This window comes from Puma concolor, chromosome C1 (genome assembly GCF_028749965.1).
Source record: "Puma concolor isolate L17-30 chromosome C1, mPumCon1.1.hap2, whole genome shotgun sequence".
Taxonomy (NCBI): Eukaryota; Metazoa; Chordata; class Mammalia; order Carnivora; family Felidae; genus Puma; species Puma concolor.
Window position 1 is genome coordinate 41,548,671 of NC_141674.1, and position 18,486 is coordinate 41,567,156.

General features: G+C 37.4%; 1 protein-coding gene across 8 annotated transcripts in view; it reads left to right on the plus strand.

Annotated features, from left to right (window-relative positions):
- The window catches only part of OSBPL9 (oxysterol binding protein like 9), a 194,143-nt gene that overhangs the window by 23,175 nt on the left and 152,482 nt on the right, over nucleotides 1–18,486 (plus strand). The gene's annotated exons all lie outside the window — the stretch shown is intronic.

Here is an 18,486-nt window from a genome sequence, read left to right on the forward strand (position 1 = left end):
GGGCCTGAGGATGAGTCTTAGAATTAGGACAAAGACTACAAAATTCTGTGGTTCTGACTCTTGTTGATGCTAATTATTTTGTATGTTGTATAAATTCTCCTATCTTCAAATTTTTGTAATGTTCTTCTTACTGCTTGTCTTTTCATGACCTTATTATCTTGGGCCCTGACTTAGTCTTTGCCAAATGAGGAAAAACATTCCTAGAAAAGTTTTGTTACAGAAGTGAAGTTGAATGATAATAATGGATTATCACTGCACAGAGAAGTACTGTACTAATATACAACACAAACCACCTGGAGTTTAACATGCATGTCTCCATCATTTCTTCAATCATTTTTTTGTGAAATAACAATTATTATTTAGTATTTTGGGCAGTATTTGAGAAACAAAGCAAAAATAGAAAATTTACCTTGAGGTCTACATATATTAACATAATTTAATTTACAGAATTTAGGCTACTATTTAGTATTTAGAAAGAATGTGGCAACTGCAAGTCATCATAGCTGTGCTTAATTAAACCTTGTGAAAGTCATTCTTTTCACTGATCTGTTGGCTTAAAATCCTGACTTGAAGATAAAATGATCTTTTTTAAGAAATAGTGAAAGACCTGGGACTTCACAATGTGATAGGTCATTAGATCAAAATACAAGCCCACAATCCTTTACTGTAATTTTGAAATTTCATATTTATTTATTTATTAAAAATTTTTTGAGAGAGAGAGAGAGACTGAGACCATGAGTGGGGGAGGGGCAGAGTGAGAGGGAATGGGATGGAGAGAATCTCAAGCAGGCTTCACACTCAGCATGGAGCCTGACATGATGCTCAGTTTCATGGCGGTGAGATCATGACCAGAGCTGAAATCAAGAGTCAAGATGCCCCAGTGACTGAGCTGCCCAGGTGCCCTTGAAATTTCTTAATCTTTGAATTCCAAAAGTTTTTTCCTTAAATTTATTATATTCTCATTTGGAAGTAAAGCCTGTCTTGAACTGTGTGGCTATTTATGGTCTTGATCATAGTTAGTGTAAATATATGTTGTACTACAGAAATATTAATATGCCTGATTGTGAAATTAATTAAATGCTTGATACCCTAGATCCCATTTCAGGTATGACACCGTGTATGTACTATATGGATACTGTATTATTTTTCTAAAATAGTGAATTTCAAAACATGTATGAACAGAGTTCTCAGATAAGGGATGTGGACCTGAATTTGTTATCTAGTGACCTAGGGTTTATAGGCCAGAGGTAGTTCAGAAGGCAGGGGTACACCTACTGAGGTACTGCTGTGAGGCTTTATAGGGTGACATTTATACTACTGAATTCAGGATTGCTGATTTGACAGTCAGCCTTCAGAAAATCTTTGAAGGAGGACTTAACCAGATTTATAGTAACTGGTAGAAATTCATGGCCTTTGGAATTAAACTTGGATATGAATCCTGTATCTCCCATGTGCTGTTTATGAGTCCATGGGAAGTTACTTTTCTGAACCTTTGCTTCCTCAATTATAAAATGGATATAATAAAAAGAATTTATAAGACTGATGTGAGAATTAAATAAAATTTTGCTTAAAGCACTAGCATAGTGTCTGGCATAGAAGTGCTCAGTAAATGTTAACAAAAAGCTGAAGTTTATGACAGTATTTGACATATATTTGCTAACTATACATTGTGTTTACTGTTATATAAACTAGTATTCCAATTTATTCATAACAAGAAATATAACTGTTAAGGAGACTGTATTCTTAGGCTTTCTGGTTAGTGTGTTAGTGCATATACTCTGAAAGCAAGCTGTATGGGATGCCAATTTTTTTTTTTAAGTTTATTTACTTACTTTTGAGGGAGAGAACCATTGGGGGAGGGGCAGAGAGCAACACAGAGGATCTAAAGTAGGCTCTGGGCTGACAGCAGAGAGCCCGATGCAGGGCTCAAGCTCACAAACCGTGAAATCATGACCTGAGCTGATGTGGGATGCTTAACTGACTGAGTCACCCAGGTGCCCCAGGAGACCTTACTTTTAGATATGAGAGCATCAGAGCATGTTAGATGAGACTCTTACTTGATCTTTTTATTTTTATTTTACTTTTCAAAATTTATTTATTTTTTGAGTTTGTGTTTTTATTTTTTTAATTTTAATTTAATTAATTAATTAATTTTTAAATTTACATCCAAGTTAGCATAGAGTGCAACAATGATTTCAGGTGTAGATTCCTTAATGCCCCTTACCCATTTAGCCCATTCCTTTCCCACAACCCCTCCAACAGCCGTCTGTTTGTTCTCTATATTTAAGAGTCTCTTACGTTTTGTCCCTGTCCCTGTTTTTATATTAATTTTGCTTCCCTTATGTTCATCTGTTTTGTATCTTAAATTCCTTGTATGAATGAATGAATGAAGTCATATGATATTTGTCTTTCTCTGACTAATTTTGCTAGGCATAATACCCTCTAGTTCCATCCACGTAGTTGCAAATGGCAAGATTTCATTCTTTTTGATTGCTGGGTAATACTCCATTGTATATATATATCACATCTTCTTTATCCATTCATCTGTAGATGGACATCTGGGCTCTTTCCATACTTTGGCTATTGTTGATAACACTGCTGTAAACATTGGGGTGCATGTGTCCCTTTGAAACGGCACACGTGTATCCCTTGGATAAATACCTAGTAGTGCAATTGCTGGGTCATTGGGTAGTTCTATTTTTAATTTTTTTGAGGAACCTCATACCATTTTCCAGAGTGGCTGCACTAGTTTGCATTCCCACCAGCAGTGCAAAAGAGATCCTCTTTCACCGCATCCTTGCCAACATCTGTTGTTGCCTGAGTTGTTAATGTTAGCCATTCTGACTGGTTTGAGTTGGTACCTCATTGTGGTTTTAATTTGTATTTCCCTGATGATGAGTGATGTTGAGCATTTTTTCATGTGTCATTTGGCCATCTGGATGTCTTATGTTTTTTAATTTAAATTCTAGTTAACATACAGTGCAATATTGGTTTCAGGAGTAGAATTCAGTGATTCTTCATTTACATATAGTACCCAGTGCTCGTTATAACAAGTGCCCTCCTTAATACTCATCACTCATCTAACATCACCTATCCACCTCCCTCCATCAACCCTCAGTTTGTTCTATTTAAGAGTCTCTTGTTGGTTTGTTTCCCTCTCTCTTCTTCCCCCCTTCCCATATGTTTATCTGTTTTGTTTCTTAAATTCTACATTTCAGTGAAATCATATGGTATTTGTCTTTCTCTGATTGACTTATTTCTTTTAGCATAATACACTTTAGCTCCATCCACATTGTTGCAAATGTCAAGATTTCACTCTTTTTGATGGCTGAGTAATATTCCATTGTATATATACCACATCTTCTTTATTCACCAGTCAGTGGACATTTGGGCTCTTTCCACAGTTTGGCTGTTGTTGACAATGCTGCTTTAAACATCAGGGTGCATGTACCCCTTCGAATCTGTATTTTTGTATCCTTTGGGTAAATAGCAGAGCAATTGCTAGGTCACAGGGTAGTTCTGTTTTTCCCTTTTTGAGGAACTGCCATACTGTTCTCCAGAGTGGCTGCACCAGTTTGCATTCCCATCAGCAGTGCAAGAGGGTTCCCCTTTCTTGGCATCCTCACCAACACCTGTTGTTACGTGTGCTGTTAACTTTAGCCATTCTGACAGGTGTGAGGTGATATCTCATTGTGGTTTTCATTTGTATTTCCGTGATGATGAGTGATGTTGAACATCTTTTCATATGTCTGTTAGCCATCTGGATGTCTTCTTTGGAAAGATGTCTTTTCATGTCTTCTGTCCTTTTCTTCACTGGATTATTTGTCTTTTGGGTGTTGAGTTTGTTAAATTCTTTATAGATTTTGGATACTAACCCTTTATCAGATATGTTGTTTGCAAATTTCTTTTCCCATTCCGTTGGTTGCCTCTCAGTTTTGTTGATTGTTTCCTTCTCTATGTAGAATCTTTTTATCTTGATGAAGTCCCATAGTTCATTTTTCCTTTTGTTTCCCTTGCCTTCAGTAACGTGTCTAATATGAAACTGCTCCAGACGAGGTCAAAGTGGTTGTTGCTTGTGTTCTCCTCTAGGATTTCGATCGTTTCCTGGCTCACATTTAGGTCTTTAATCCATTTTGAATTTGTTTTTGCATATGGTATAAGAAAGTGGTCCAGTTTCATTCTTCTGCATGTTGCTGTCCAGTTTTCCTAACCGTTTGTGGAAGGGACTTTTTTTTTTCCATTGGATATTCTTTCATGTTTTGTCAAAGACTAGTTGACCATATAGTTGTGTTACTTGATCTTTTTAATACAGATTTAATTTATTTCGAGCAAAGTAAAATTAACGTTCAAATAAGAATTTAAGTGTCTTTAATTTTTTTTAAGTTTATTTATCAGAGAGAGAGAAAAAGAGAGAGAGAGAAAGCACAAGCAGGGGAGCCACAGAGAGAGAGGAGAGAGAGAATCCCAAGCAGGTTCTGCATCATCAGAACAGATGGCCTGATGTGCACAGGGTTAGCTTAGGCTTGAGCTCATGAACTGCAAGATCATGACCTGAGCTGAAGTCAAACACTTAACTGACTGAGCTACCCAGGCACCCCAGAATTTAACTGTCTTTATATAACAAGTTTGGGGAGGCATTTTTTGCTTTATAAAAGGATTGTAGAATTAGTTTAAATGGTAAACCCCCTGTGAATTTTTTTTTTAACATTTATTTATTTTTGAGAGACAGAGAGTGAGCAAGGGAGGGGCAGAGAGAGAGGGAGACACAGAATCCAAAGCAGGCTCCAGGCTCTGAGCTGTCAGCACAGAGCCCAATGCAGGGCTCAAATCCACGAACTGTGAGATCGTGACCTGAGCCGAAGTTGGACGCTCAACTGACTGAGCCACCCAGGTGCCCCAACCCCCTCTGAATTTTGAATGTGTTCGTGTAAAACTTTTCCAGGCTCAGTTGCTTTGTGAAGCAGAGTAAATCCATAGTTATATTTCCAATTAAACATGTTTTCATTGGTGGCACTATGTACCAACACCAAATTAGATTTTGTGAGTTAGTTAATTCATAAACTTAAGATACTTTTGAGTTAGTGTATGCTGGAATATGCTGAACTAATCTTTATAGTCCTGTTGGAGGTACAGTTAACTAGTTATAATGAAGATATAACTAAGTGGTTACTTTGGTACTTTGATTTAGTGCTTACCTAACATTAGAAATTTGTATTGCTCTTTAGTTGTTTTATGGTAGTATTTTTAAGTATAATTGTAAAAAAATTGTTTAAAAGAGATGTAAAGGGGGCGCCTGGGTGGTTTAATGGGTTAAGCATCCGACTTCTGCCCAGATCATGATCTCACCGTTCGTCGGTTTGAGCCCTGTGTCAGCCTCTGTGCTGACAGCTTGGAGCCTGGAGCCTTCTCCAGATTCTCTGTCTCCCTGTCTCTCTGCCCCTCCCTTGCTTGTGCTCTGTCTCTGTCTCTCTCTGTCTCAAAAAATAAACATTAAACAATTTTTTTAAAAGAGATGTAAAGGCATTAGAAATGGGGAAAAAGTTTCACCTGTTTTACTCAGAATTGTTGAATACTAAATTGGGAATGAATTGTTGAATACTAAATTGTATTTTGAGTGAATTATGTTTGTTGAATGAGTGGCATGCCAGGGAGAGGAAGCTGGGGCTATTCACTTAGCAGACATTTATCTCATACCTTTTAGGTTCTAGGCATCGATTAAGTTCTGTAAGATAGGGTGGGAATAATAGTAATACAATGATAATCAAACCCACTGTTTGGCAAGTAAATGAGATGTAACAAACAGTTATAATAACTAGTGAAATAGCAATAGCCATAAATTGAATAGAATATAATAAATTGTATCTGATTATAGAAGCTGGATTGGGAAAGAATCCACAAAGGAAGTGTGTGAGCATGAAGGAGGAAAACATTATGCTTTGTTTAGTTGCTTATTTTTGTAGGGGCTATGTATTATTACTAAAGCAGATGTGTGTGTGTGTGTGTGTGTGTGTGTGTGTGTGTGTGTGTGTGTTTAGTGTGTATAGAGGGGACTGAGCTGATGCTAGGAGACATGCCTGAAAGTATGGTCTAAAGGGCACAGGGTTAGCTTAGGCTCAGAGGAAATGATTGTGCATCTCCTGCAATATTTAAAGTAGAAGCAAGGAAGGGTCATGAATCTTGTGCCAGATGTTATGCTAAGTGATTTGTTTTAACTCAGTACTTGTAATGATCCTATGAAAGTAATAGCTTAGGGAACTTGCTGTTTAGCCAAAGTCACACTTCTATCAAGTTGGCAGGGCAGAAATTCAAAATCTTATCTCTTTCACTCTACAGCCCATGGTATATCATTAAACTGTACTGTTTATAGGATAATGTAAATTATATATCTCTGGGTATGCTTACTTAATGTAATTTTTTCCTAGAAATAGTACTTCCTTTTCTTTTTTAAAAAGCACATATATGATTGAGAGATTGAAATAATTTTGTACATTTTATTATTAAAAAAATTTTTTTTAATGTTTTTTTGAGATTGTGCCGGGGGGGAGGGGCAGAGAGAGAAGGAGACGCAGAATCTGAAGCAGGCTCCAGGCTCCAAGCTGTCAGCACGGAGCCTTACTCTGGGCTTGAACTCATGAACTGCAAGATCATGACCTGAGCCTAAGTCGGGTGTTCAACCAACTGAGCCACTCAGGTGCCACAAATTTTGTATGTTTTATTCTTTATTTTTTAATTTTTAAAAAATGTTTATTTATTTTGAAGGAGTGAGAGGCAGAGTGTGAGTGGGGGAGGGGCAGGGAGAGAGGGAGACACAGAATCTGAAGCAGGTTCCAGGCTCTGAGCTGTTAGCACAGAGCCCGATGTGGGGCTCGAACTCATGAGCCAGGAGATAATGAACCGAGCTGACGCTTAACCAATTGAGCCACCCAGGCACCCCTGAATTTTTTACATTTTAATAATGATTTCATGTGTCTATAACCTTAGAAGCCTAACTGGAGACTATTTTGAGCTGTTCTTAATTTAAATTACTTTGAAATGTATATAGCCATCCTTTCAGAAGATGTTTTTTATGTGGTACACTGAAGTTCAGATAAAGTAATAAAATATATCTCGTGTGTAACAATTAAGAGGCTCTGCTAGATTGTGTTAACCTCTTTTTGAGAAGCAATTGTACATTAAGCTGATTTAAGACTTGACATTCAGCTCATAATTCTCAGTGTCCTCAGAATAACCTTTTCCTAAGGATTTAAGAAATGGACAGAACAGACAGACAACTCTGTAAGTTAAGAATTGAGAATGCAGGTCATTATTGTCACACCACTCTGATTTTGGGACTTTTTGTTTGTTTCCTAATACTCATTTCACAACAATTTCAGATCCCATGTTTTATAGCAATTTTTGCAAGATTCTGTAATTCTCAGATGAAAGAAAAACTTTCCTTTCTCCCTGCAGGCTGATAGATCAGAAGGTTTATTTAAAAATAAAATTTAGTGGGGCGCCTGGGTGGCGCAGTCGGTTAAGCGTCCGACTTCAGCCAGGTCACGATCTCGCGCGGTCCGTGAGTTCGAGCCCCGCGTCAGGCTCTGGGCTGATGGCTCGGAGCCTGGAGCCTGTTTCCGATTCTGTGTCTCCCTCTCTCTCTGCCCCTCCCCCGTTCATGCTCTGTCTCTCTCTGTCCCAAAAATAAATAAACGTTGGAAAAAAAATTTATAAATAAATAAATAAATAAATAAATAAATAAATAAATAAATAAAATTTAGTAGCATCCCTCAGTGATGATTGACCTGTCCACAAAGCATTTTAAAGCAACGTGAGGGTGCCTGGGTGGTTCAGTTGCTAAGCATTTGACTTCAGCTCTGGTCACGATTTCATGGTTTGGGACTTTGAGTTCCATGGCGGGTGAGCTTGAGCCATGCTTCGGGTGAGATCACTCTGGTGAGCATGAGCCCCGCTTTGGGTTAGCCCTGCTTCTCTCTCTCACTCCCCACCCCCACCCCTGTGCCCTCGCTCACTTGTGCCCTCTCTCTCAAAAAAAAAAAAAAAGCAACTTGAGGTTGAAATTACATTATTTTCTATTTAACAGTTAATGGAATCTTCATTGATAACTTCCTGATGAACTGCTGAAATTATAATCACATAGTGTGATTTATATGTAAAGTGAAGTCCATTTGTTTTTAACTAGGAGGAAGATAACATAATATGTATTTTTCATTAGTCTGCTGGGCTTTTGTCATTTTCCCTAAAGTGGTCATTGGGAGAGTGTGTGGGGGGGTGAGTAGTGGTGGTTGTTAGTGGGTTTGGAGTGAAAGAGATGATAAGTATCTCTGTGGATACAGGTGTCCCTCTCATTAAGTGAGCCTACCTAAACAAGTTATATTCTGAAATAGTTTGTGCATTTAATTTTGGCAGTGTAAATTCTTTCTTTTTTTTTTAATTTTTTTTTTCAACGTTTATTTATTTTTGGGACAGAGAGAGACAGAGCATGAACGGGGGAGGGGCGGAGAGAGAGGGAGACACAGAATCGGAAACAGGCTCCAGGCTCTGAGCCATCAGCCCAGAGCCTGACGCGGGGCTCGAACTCACGGACCGCGAGATCGTGACCTGGCTGAAGTCGGACGCTTAACCGACTGCGCCACCCAGGCGCCCCATGGCAGTGTAAATTCTTTCTGATACACCTATGTGACCCTTTAAGAAACTTACTTCTGTGAGAAAAGGAGAACTGTTTCTGGTTTTGTTAATTTAGTAATTTTCTCTACAAGGCCCTTTATTCTGCAGTTAGCTTCTTTTGGTTGCTTAACCACAGCCTAGATTTCCTCTTAGCAGGGGTTTATTATGAATGTGCTGATTATATATCCCTGACTGTTTTGTTATCAAAACAGGTGGGGGTTAGGCTCTGTTCCTTGACTTCCTGGGAGCAGCAGTCAATGCCAAGATAAATATCTAAGTGTCAAGCAGATATGAAGATGGTAGCATAAAGGACAGAGGTTCTTTTCCTTTGAGACAGGCTTAACAGACTTAGTAACAGACTAAAAGCTGTGAAATTTAATTTGTACTACAGCAGCTAATTTAACAGCTTTATTTTAGTTTGCTCAACAATGTAACCAAAATAGTAATAGAAGCTTCAGATTACTTGCTGTTAAGACATAATATATATGGTTACAGGCTTTATTTATTGAAACTTAAAATGGCTGTCTGCATGTATGTACAGCCTTCCTATCATTCAACAAATGTTTTTGAATCTTTACTGTATTATTAGATTATTCTCTTAGAATTTATAGGCTAACAGGGATGATGAACTTCAAATAAGTAATTTCAGTAAATTATTATTTACATATTTGGTATATTTTTAATATTCCTTTTTATTAATTTTATCCTGATTGCACACACATGAGGTATTCTGGGTGAGAGACAGATTTCATAAGCATATGAGTATTGGCTTCCTTCTGCCCTAGTCCAAGCCCTTACCCCTAGGGCAGTGTCATAAGAGCCACATCAGTTGTCCTACAACTGATATTTATATAGCCAAGTAGATGTATGTGAGAGATGAGGAAAAATGAGTTTTCTCTACTTTTGAAGGGTAAAGAGGCAACTGTCCCTCTGCCCTCTTGAAAAGATTGCCTTCGAAAGGTAAGAAGCCTAAATCCTAACTTCAGCCCTTTACTTGCATATCTAACTTGGTATACAAGTAAAATCTTGCCTGGAGCCAGATAGCCTTGTGGGTCTCTGTTTTTACAGACTAGAGACCTTTTTCAGTTCTGAGGCTTCATTTTTTCTTTCTTTCTTTCTTTCTTTCTTTCTTTCTTTCTTTCTTTCTTTCTTTCTTTCTTTCTTTCCTTCCTTCCTTCCTTCCTTCCTTCCTTCCTTCCTTCCTTCTTTCTTTCTTTCTTTCTTTCTTTCTTTCTTTCTTTCTTTCTTTCCTTCTTTCATGTAAATACCTAGGGAGATACTTGGTACCCTCTTCCTGGTGCCTTGGGGGCTTAGCCTAGGGACCTACTCCAGGCTTTGACCTTTTAACTGTCTATGGGAAATAGAAGAAGTTTTATTATTCTTTCAGATGGGGAAAACAACAAATCTAATTCATAAGGCAGGTGGAAATGTTGGCGAACTCTTGGGCTTTTTACAGTGACACTGAGAAATCCAGGGAAGTTTTTTCTCCACAGTACTATGAAGGAAAATAAGAATATTATGTGAGAATATTATGTAATCTAGTCTAGGGCTTCAGGTAAAGGTTGCCTTCTTAGGGAACTGAGGGATGAATAGGAATTATCCAGTTAATGAAGTGAAACTAGATCAGTGAAAGTGCTTTAGGCAATGGGAACAATCTATATAAAAGTCCTAAGGCAGGAAAGCACTTGGCTCGTTCAGGTAATGAAAGGTCAGTGTGGCTGGGGTGCAGGAATGATGGAGACTTTAGAGGTAGGCTGGGGCAAGGGCAAACAGTCTCTGTAGGAGGATAAGTTACGAAATTTGGATTTTATCTTAAGAGCAGTGTAGAGCTTTGAAATATTTTTTTTCTTATTTATTTTATTTTTTTAAGTTTATTTATTATTTATCTTGAGAGAGAGAGAGAGAGAGAGAGAGAGAGAGAGAGAGCACAGTGAGTTGGGGAGGGCCAGAGAAAGAAGGTGAGAGAGAATCCCAAGCAGACTCCACACTGTCAGCATGGAGCCCAATGTGGGGCTTGAGCCCAGGAACTATGAGATCATGACCTGACCCAAAATCAAGAGTCAGAGGCTTAACCGACTGAGCCACCCAGGTGCCTCTTGTTTATTTTGGTTTTAATCAAGGTAGTGACCTGCTCAGATTTATATTTTGAAAAGATTCCTCTGGCTACTGTATGGAGAAAGATTAGAGCAGAGGAAGAGTAGATAAAGAGAGAGGAGTTAGAAGGTGATACAGCATAGGGGATGGATTATGGAGGTCTCAATTAGGGTGGTTACAGTGGAGATGATATTAAACAGAAGCATTTGAGAGATTTTTAGGGGACAGAAGTAGGGCGGTGGACTTTGGATGGATGAAAGATAGGATTTGAGAAAGAAAATCGTGAGTTGGTTTCAGACATGTTGGGTTTGAAATGCCTGTGAGAAAGCCAAGTGGAAATGTGCTGAGGGAGAGTGTGTGGTGGGAGAATGGAGACAATTTGAAATAGCCCTTGCTGAGAATGGGAGAGCAAGCCTACTAATGAATCCTTTCCTGCTCTTCCTTCTGCCTGAAACTTTCCCCCCAGATTCTTCACTTGAATGGCTTTTCTCATTCAAATCTCAGTGTAGATATGAACCCTCTAACAGTCTTCCCAAACAATCCGCGTTAAAGTAGAACCCCACTTTCCCACAACAGCTTTCTGATTATTACCCTGCCTTATTTTCTTAGCTTATCACCAGCTGAGATTATTTTGTTAATTTGGTTTTCTTAGGAGAAGTATCCAAATCCTTTACTCATTTAAAAAAAAAATACATTTTTTTTTAACGTTTATTTATTATTGAGAGAGCATGAGCATGGGAGGGACAGAGAGAGGAGGAGATATAGAATCTGAAGCAGATTCCAGGCTCTGAGCTGTCAGTACAGAGCCCCTCACAGGGCTCGAACTCACAAACTGCAAGATCACAACCTGAGATGAAGTTGGATGCTTTACCGACTGAGCCACCCAGGTGCCGCCCCCTTTACTCATTTTTAAGTTGGGTTATCTTTATTGTTGAATTTTAAGTTTTTTATGTATTCTAGATAATAGTTCCTTACCAGATGTATGATTTGTAAATATTTTCTTCCACTTTGTGGTTTGTTTTTTCACTTTCTTGATAGTGTCCTTTGAAAAGCATGAGTGTTTTTATTTTTAATTTTTGTTTAATGTTTATTTTTGAGAGAGAGAGAGAGACAGACAGAATGTGAGCAGAGGAGGGGCAGAGAGAGAGAGGGAGACACAGAATCCGAAGCAGGCTTCAGGCTTTGAGCTGTCAGCACAGAGCCCAAGGCGGGGCTCGAACTCACAAACTGTGAGATCATGACCTGAGCCAAAGTCAGACGCTTAACCGACTGAGCCACCCAGGCACCCCGCATAAGTGTTTTTTTTAAGTTTGATGTTCAATTTGTTTTTCTTTTGTTGCTTGTGTCTTTGGTGTCATAACTAAGAAACCATTGTGTAATCCAAGGTCACAAAGAATTATACCTATGTTTTCTTCTAAAAGTTTCATAGTTTTAGCTTATTATTAATAAGTATAATGGTTTTATATGGTATAGGGTAGGGGTCCATCTTTATTCTTTTGCATAGGGGTATATCCATTTGTCTCAGTATTCTTTGTTAGAAAAATTATTCTTTCCCCCATTAGATGATCTTGGCATCCTTGTCAAAAGTCAGTTGACCATAGCTGTGTGAGTTTATTTCTACACTTTCAATTCTATTTCATTGTTCTAATTACTGTCTTTGTTACTCTAGTTTTTTATTGTTCTGAGATTGAGAAGTATGAGTTCTCCAACTTTGTTGTTGTTCTGTTGAAGATTGTTTTGACCATTATGGGATCAGTTTATCAATTTCTGCAAAAAAGACAGCTGGGATTTTGATAAGGGATTATGTGAAATCTGTCAATCTGGGGAGTATTGCCATTGTAACAATTTTAAGTCTTCCATTCCGTGAACATGAGATGTCTTTCCATTTATTTAGGTCTTTAATTTCTTTCAACAATACTTTGTAGTTTCTTTCTGTAGTTTGTAAGCCTTGTATTTCTAAAAATTAAATTTGTTACTAAGTATTTTAATTCTTTTTGATATTATAAATGGATTTTTAAAATGTTTATTTTTTGAGAGAGAGAGAGAGAGAGAGAGAGCATATGAGTGGAAGAGGGGTAGAGAGAGAGGGAGACAGAGGATCCAAGGCAGGCTCTGCTCTGTCAGCGAAAAGCCTGGTGCAGGGACTCAAACTCACAAACTGTGAGATCATGAACTGAGCTGAAGTCAGATGCTTAACCTACTGAGCCACCCAGGCACACCTGGAATTGTTTGTTTGTTTGTTTGTTTGTTTTTCATTTTTAGATATTTTGTTCCAAGAGTATAGAAACACAATTGGTTTTTATATATTGGTCTTGTGGTCTGAAAATTTGCTGAACTCATTTATTATCTCCAATAGTTTTTTGGTGGATTTCTTAGGATTTTCTGTATATAGGTTCTGTCACCTTCCAATAGTTTTATTTCTTCCTTACCAATCTGGATGTCTTTTATTTCTTTTTCTTATCTAATTTTCCCAGCTAGAACCTGCAGTACAGTGTTGAATAGAAGTGATGAGAGAGGACATCCTTGTCTTGTTCCTGTTCTTAGGTGTAAAGCTTTTAGTCCATTACTGGTAATTATTACATTAGCTGTGGGTTTTCATAGATGCCCTTTATGAGGTTGAAGAAGTAACTTTCCATTCCTAGAGTGTTGAGTGGTTTTATCATGAAAGAATGTTGGATTTTGGCAAGTGCTTTTCCTGTTTTTGAGATGATCATGTGACTTTTGTTCTTTATTTTATTAATACAGCATATTATGATTTTTATATGTTGACCCAACCTTGCATTCCTGGAATGAATCCCACTTGGTCACTGTCTTAGTATGTTTGGGTTGCTACAACAAAAATACCATGGACTGGTTAGATTATAAACAACAGAAATTTTTTCTCACAGTTCTGGAGGCTGGGAAGTCCAAGATCAAGGCAGTGGTAGATTCAGTGTCTGATGAGGACCTGCTTCTTAGATGACCATTGTTTTTCACTGTAACCTCACATTGTGGAAGGGCAAAGGAGCTCTTCTAGGCTTTTTTTTTTTTTTAAATAAGGGCACTAATCCCATTCATGAGGGCTATTCCAAAGGTTCTACTTCCTGATACCATCATCATGAGGGTTAGGATTTCAACATATGAATTTGAAGGGTGGAGACACAAATTTAGACCATAATAGTTTTGCTGTATAATCCTTTTTGCATGTTGCTGGGATTTGTTTGCTAGTATTTTGGCTAAGGATTTTTGCATCTTTATTCACAGTAGGTGTTGGTCTTTTTTTGTGACAGCTTTGTCTGGTTTTGGTATCAGAATAACACTAGACTCATAGAAAAAGTTGGAAAGTGTTCATTCTCAAATTTTGGAAGGGTATGAAAGGTTGTTAGTTCCTTAAACATTTGATAGAATTTTTCAGTGAAGCCACCTGGAGCCAAGGCTTTTCTTTGTGATAAGTGTTTTGATTACTAGTTCAATCTCTTGTTATATAGGTCTATTCAGATTTTTTTGTCTTCTTTAGTCAGACTCCTTTTTGTTTCTGTAAGGTTGTTAGTAATGTCTCCTCTTTTATTCCTGATTTTAGTAATGTTAATCCTCTTTTTTTCTTGGTTAGTAAAGCTAAATTGTCCCATTTTGTTGATCTTTTCAAGGAACCAGTGTTTGGTTTCATTGATTTTTCTCTGTGGTTTTTCTATTTTCTAATTTCATTTATTTCTGCTGTGACCTTTATTATTTCCTTTCTTCTGCTTGCTTTAGATTTATTTGCTCTACTTTGTGTTATTACTTAAGGTAAAAAGTTAGGTTCTTGATTTCAGATCTTTCTTTTTTAATGCAGACTTTTACAGTTATAAATTTCTCACTAAGAACTGCTTTCACTATCTCCTATAAGTATTGGTATGTTGTTTTCATTTTCACATCGCAAATATTTTCTAATTTCCCTTCTGATTTTTTTCTTTGACCCATTCATTATTTAGAAGAGTATCATTTAATTTCCACATAGTTGTGAATTTCCCAATGTTATTGAGCTCTGCTTTTAACACATCATGATCAAAGAACATGCTTTGTATTGTTTCCATCCTTTTAAATTTATTGAGGCTTGTTTTATGGCCTACCATGTGGTCTTTCCTGGAGAATGTTCCGTGTGCGCTTGAGAAAAATGGGTTTTTAAGCATTTCTTTCTTTCTTTCTTTTTTTTTTTAAAGTTTATTTATTTTTTTTAGTAACCTCTACACCCAACATGAGCTCAAACTCATGACCCCAAGATCAAGAGTCACATGCTATTCTGACTGAGCCAGCCAGGAGCCCTGTAAGCAGTTTTCTTTTAAAAGCACAATGTAGGGGCGCCTGGCTGGCTCAATTGGTTAAGCGTCTGACTCTTTCTTTCTTTCTTTCTTTTTTTTTTTTTTTTTAATGCTTATTTATTTTTGAGAGAGAGAGAGACAGAGTGTTGAGTGGAGGAGAGGCAGAGAAAGAGGGAGACAGGAGCAGAAGCAGGCTCTGGGCTCCGGGCTCTGAGCTGTCAGCACAGAGCCTGACATGGGGCTCGAACTCATGAGCCATGAGATCATGACCTGAGCCAAAGTCGGACGTTCAACCGACTGAGCCACCCAGGCGCCCCTAAGCATCTGACTCTTACTTCACCTCAGGTCACTGTCCTAAGATCGAGCTTCCCATGGGGCTCTGCACTGGCCATGGAGCTTACTTGGTATTCTCTCTCCTTCTGCCCCTAACCCACTCATGCTTGCTTTTTCTCTCACACGTAAAAATAAAGGCATTATGTGTTACAGACATTGCTTCCATTCATAGCCCACTGGACATTATATAGATAAATAGCCTGTATCTACCTGAAAGGGAGGCTGGAAGTGTAATATCCAACAGGAAAGCCATGTGTTCAGTTAAAACTTGGGGTGGAAGGTTTTATTACTGAAAGGAAGAAGAGGAGAATGGATGGATATTGGGGAATATCTCTTTTTCAGTCTTGTCTTTTTCCCCATTCCTCTGCACTCTGTGCTTGGGTCTATAAGTCTACTCTCTTATGAATAGTTTGTGTGTAGAGTTTTCTGTAACTGTGCCTTTGCTGGTGTTGTTTCCTTGGATTGGAATGCCCTTTTCTTCCTACCTCTCCTCTCTTTTTATTAGAATCTTTTTTTTTTTAAGTCCCAGATTGAAACCTGAAACCTTCAGTATTGCCTTCCCTAATCTTTTTTCATGGCAGGGAGCCTTCTGTAGCTCACATCACTTTGTGCCTGTATTCATGTAATTTATTTTTTATTGTATTGCAATTATTTACATGCTAGTCTTTTTTTTGGGGGGGCATTTTAAGTTTTTATTTATTTTTAATGTTCATTTTTGAGAGAGGGAGAGAGAGGAAAGGAGGGAGGGAAGGAAGGAGGGGCAGAGAGAGAGGGGACAGAGGATCCGAAGCAGGCTCTGTGCTGACAACAGAGATGATGATGTGGGGCTCAAACCCACAAACCGTGAGATCATGACCTCAGCCAAAGTTAGACGCTTAACCAGCTGAGACACCCAGGTTCCCCTTTTTTGGACATTTTTAAAGAGTCTAGGCCAATTATTTTGTAGGATGTTTCACATTCTGGATTTGTCTGATTGTTTCTAGTTACATTTGTTTTAATTATTTTCACTTATTTGTTTCAATGTTTACTAATTCATAACCCTAACAGTGATACCATCATTGGGGCCTGTCTTACTCTTTTCCTGTTTACTATAATTATATTTTTTAAAGTGGGAGAGTAATTGAGGATGAATGTGTTGGTTCTTACCTTGAGTTGTATTCTATTTCTCACTGAGTATTTTCAAACCTAATTATTATTTTTGTGTTTGTCTTGACACTTTTGAAAATAAGTCTAGGGTATGGTAAAGGTTTTTGTTTAGGGGATGTTTTTGTTAACTGTGTTTTTGCTAACTGTATTATTAGCAAAGAACTCTTACACCTGTGCCTGGTATTGAATTTTTTTAATAAAATATATGAGTCTTTCTTGTATTTTAAGTAGAATAAAAGAAGACTGTCTTCTATACTTTAATAATCATTTTTGAACGTGAATTCCTATGGCTCAGTACTTTTTTTTTTTGAAGAGAGTCAACTTTGATTTATCATTGTGATATTGTTACATTCATAAGTTTAGAATCAATGAAAAAATAGGCTATGTTTATAGAAAGTACTGTAGGCAATGAAAGGGATAAAGCAGATCTTTATGTACAGACATGCAGATATCCCCAAGAAATATTTATTTTTTCCAGCTTTATTGAGGTATAATTGATTATAATATTGTATAAGTTTAAGGTGTACAGTGTGATGATTTGATATATGTATATATTGCAAAATGATAACTACAGTAAGGTTAGTTAACATAATCTATCACCTCACATAGTTAACCTTTGTATGTGTGTGGGGGGGTGAGGACTTTTAAGATCTGCTTTATTAGTAACTTTTAAGTATGCAATATAGTATTGTTAACTATAGTAACCATGTTGTATGTTAAATCCTGTATAGTCATCGTATAGCTGGAAGTTTGCCTGTGGCTCAGTACATTGGATGTGGGGCATCTGTGGCTTAAAGTGGAACAGTTTTCTTTAAAACATAATTTTATGATATTGTCTTGTTTTACTTCTCTCTCGCATAGGGGAGTACAGAAAAATTTCAGTTGTGGAGGTGTTAAATCTTCTTAAAACTTTGATTATTTGAGGTTTCACTTTATTGTGCATGACTGAATTTAATTTTAGGAATATTTACTGAATATCAACACAAGGCTTATTATGCAGAATATAGCCTTTGCTCAGCTCAGTCTAGTAAGGGAGACTTAAAAGGTAAGCAGTATTTCATTAGTAAATATTTTTTGAGCATCTAATGTGTGCCAGACACTGTTCTGGAGCATAAATCAGATACAATTCCTACTGTCTAAGGAATATGCAGTCTTGTGGGTGACTTAGACAAGTAAACTAGCCATTATAGCACAGGGTGCATGCGATGACAGGGGAATATATGGGAGACTCTGAGAACCAGGATAGGAATCCAAATCAGAGGTAAGGAAAAGTGCTTGATGAGTGACCGAAAGGCAGAAAATCAGGGTCAAGTATATTCCAAACTGAGGAACACTGGATGAGATATCTCAGAGGCAAATCTGAGATATGCCCAAATGTGAATCATTTGAGGAATTGAAAAGAGATAAAACAATGTTTCTAAAAATGTGGTCCTCTATCTGCCTGAGTTATCATCTGGGAGTGAATCTTAAACCTTTGGGTGATTCTTAGCCTTCTAGGTGTTTTTCAAACTCATAAAATATGAGAAACACTGAGTGAGAGTCAAGGGGCATGAGGAGGAATGAAAATTATAGTGTAATATATGCTACATTAAAGGCACACATAAAGTTCTATGGTTAGGTTTATTTGTATAGACTATAAAAGGTTTTCATTTTATTTTTTTATAGTTGGCATTCAATATTATATTAGTTTCAGGTGTACAACATAGTGATTCAACATTTATATACATTACTCACTGCTTACCACAAGTATAGTTACCATCTGTCACCATACAAAGTTATTATGACATTACTGACTATGTTCTCTATGCTGTGCTTTTCATCCCCATGATTTACTTTATAACTGGAAGTTTATACCTCTTAATCCTTTTCACCTATTTTGCCCATCCCCCACCTCTTCCCCTGTGGCAACCACTAGTTCTCTGTATTTATGAGTCTGTTTCTGTTTGTGTTTTTTTATATTTTACGTATAGAT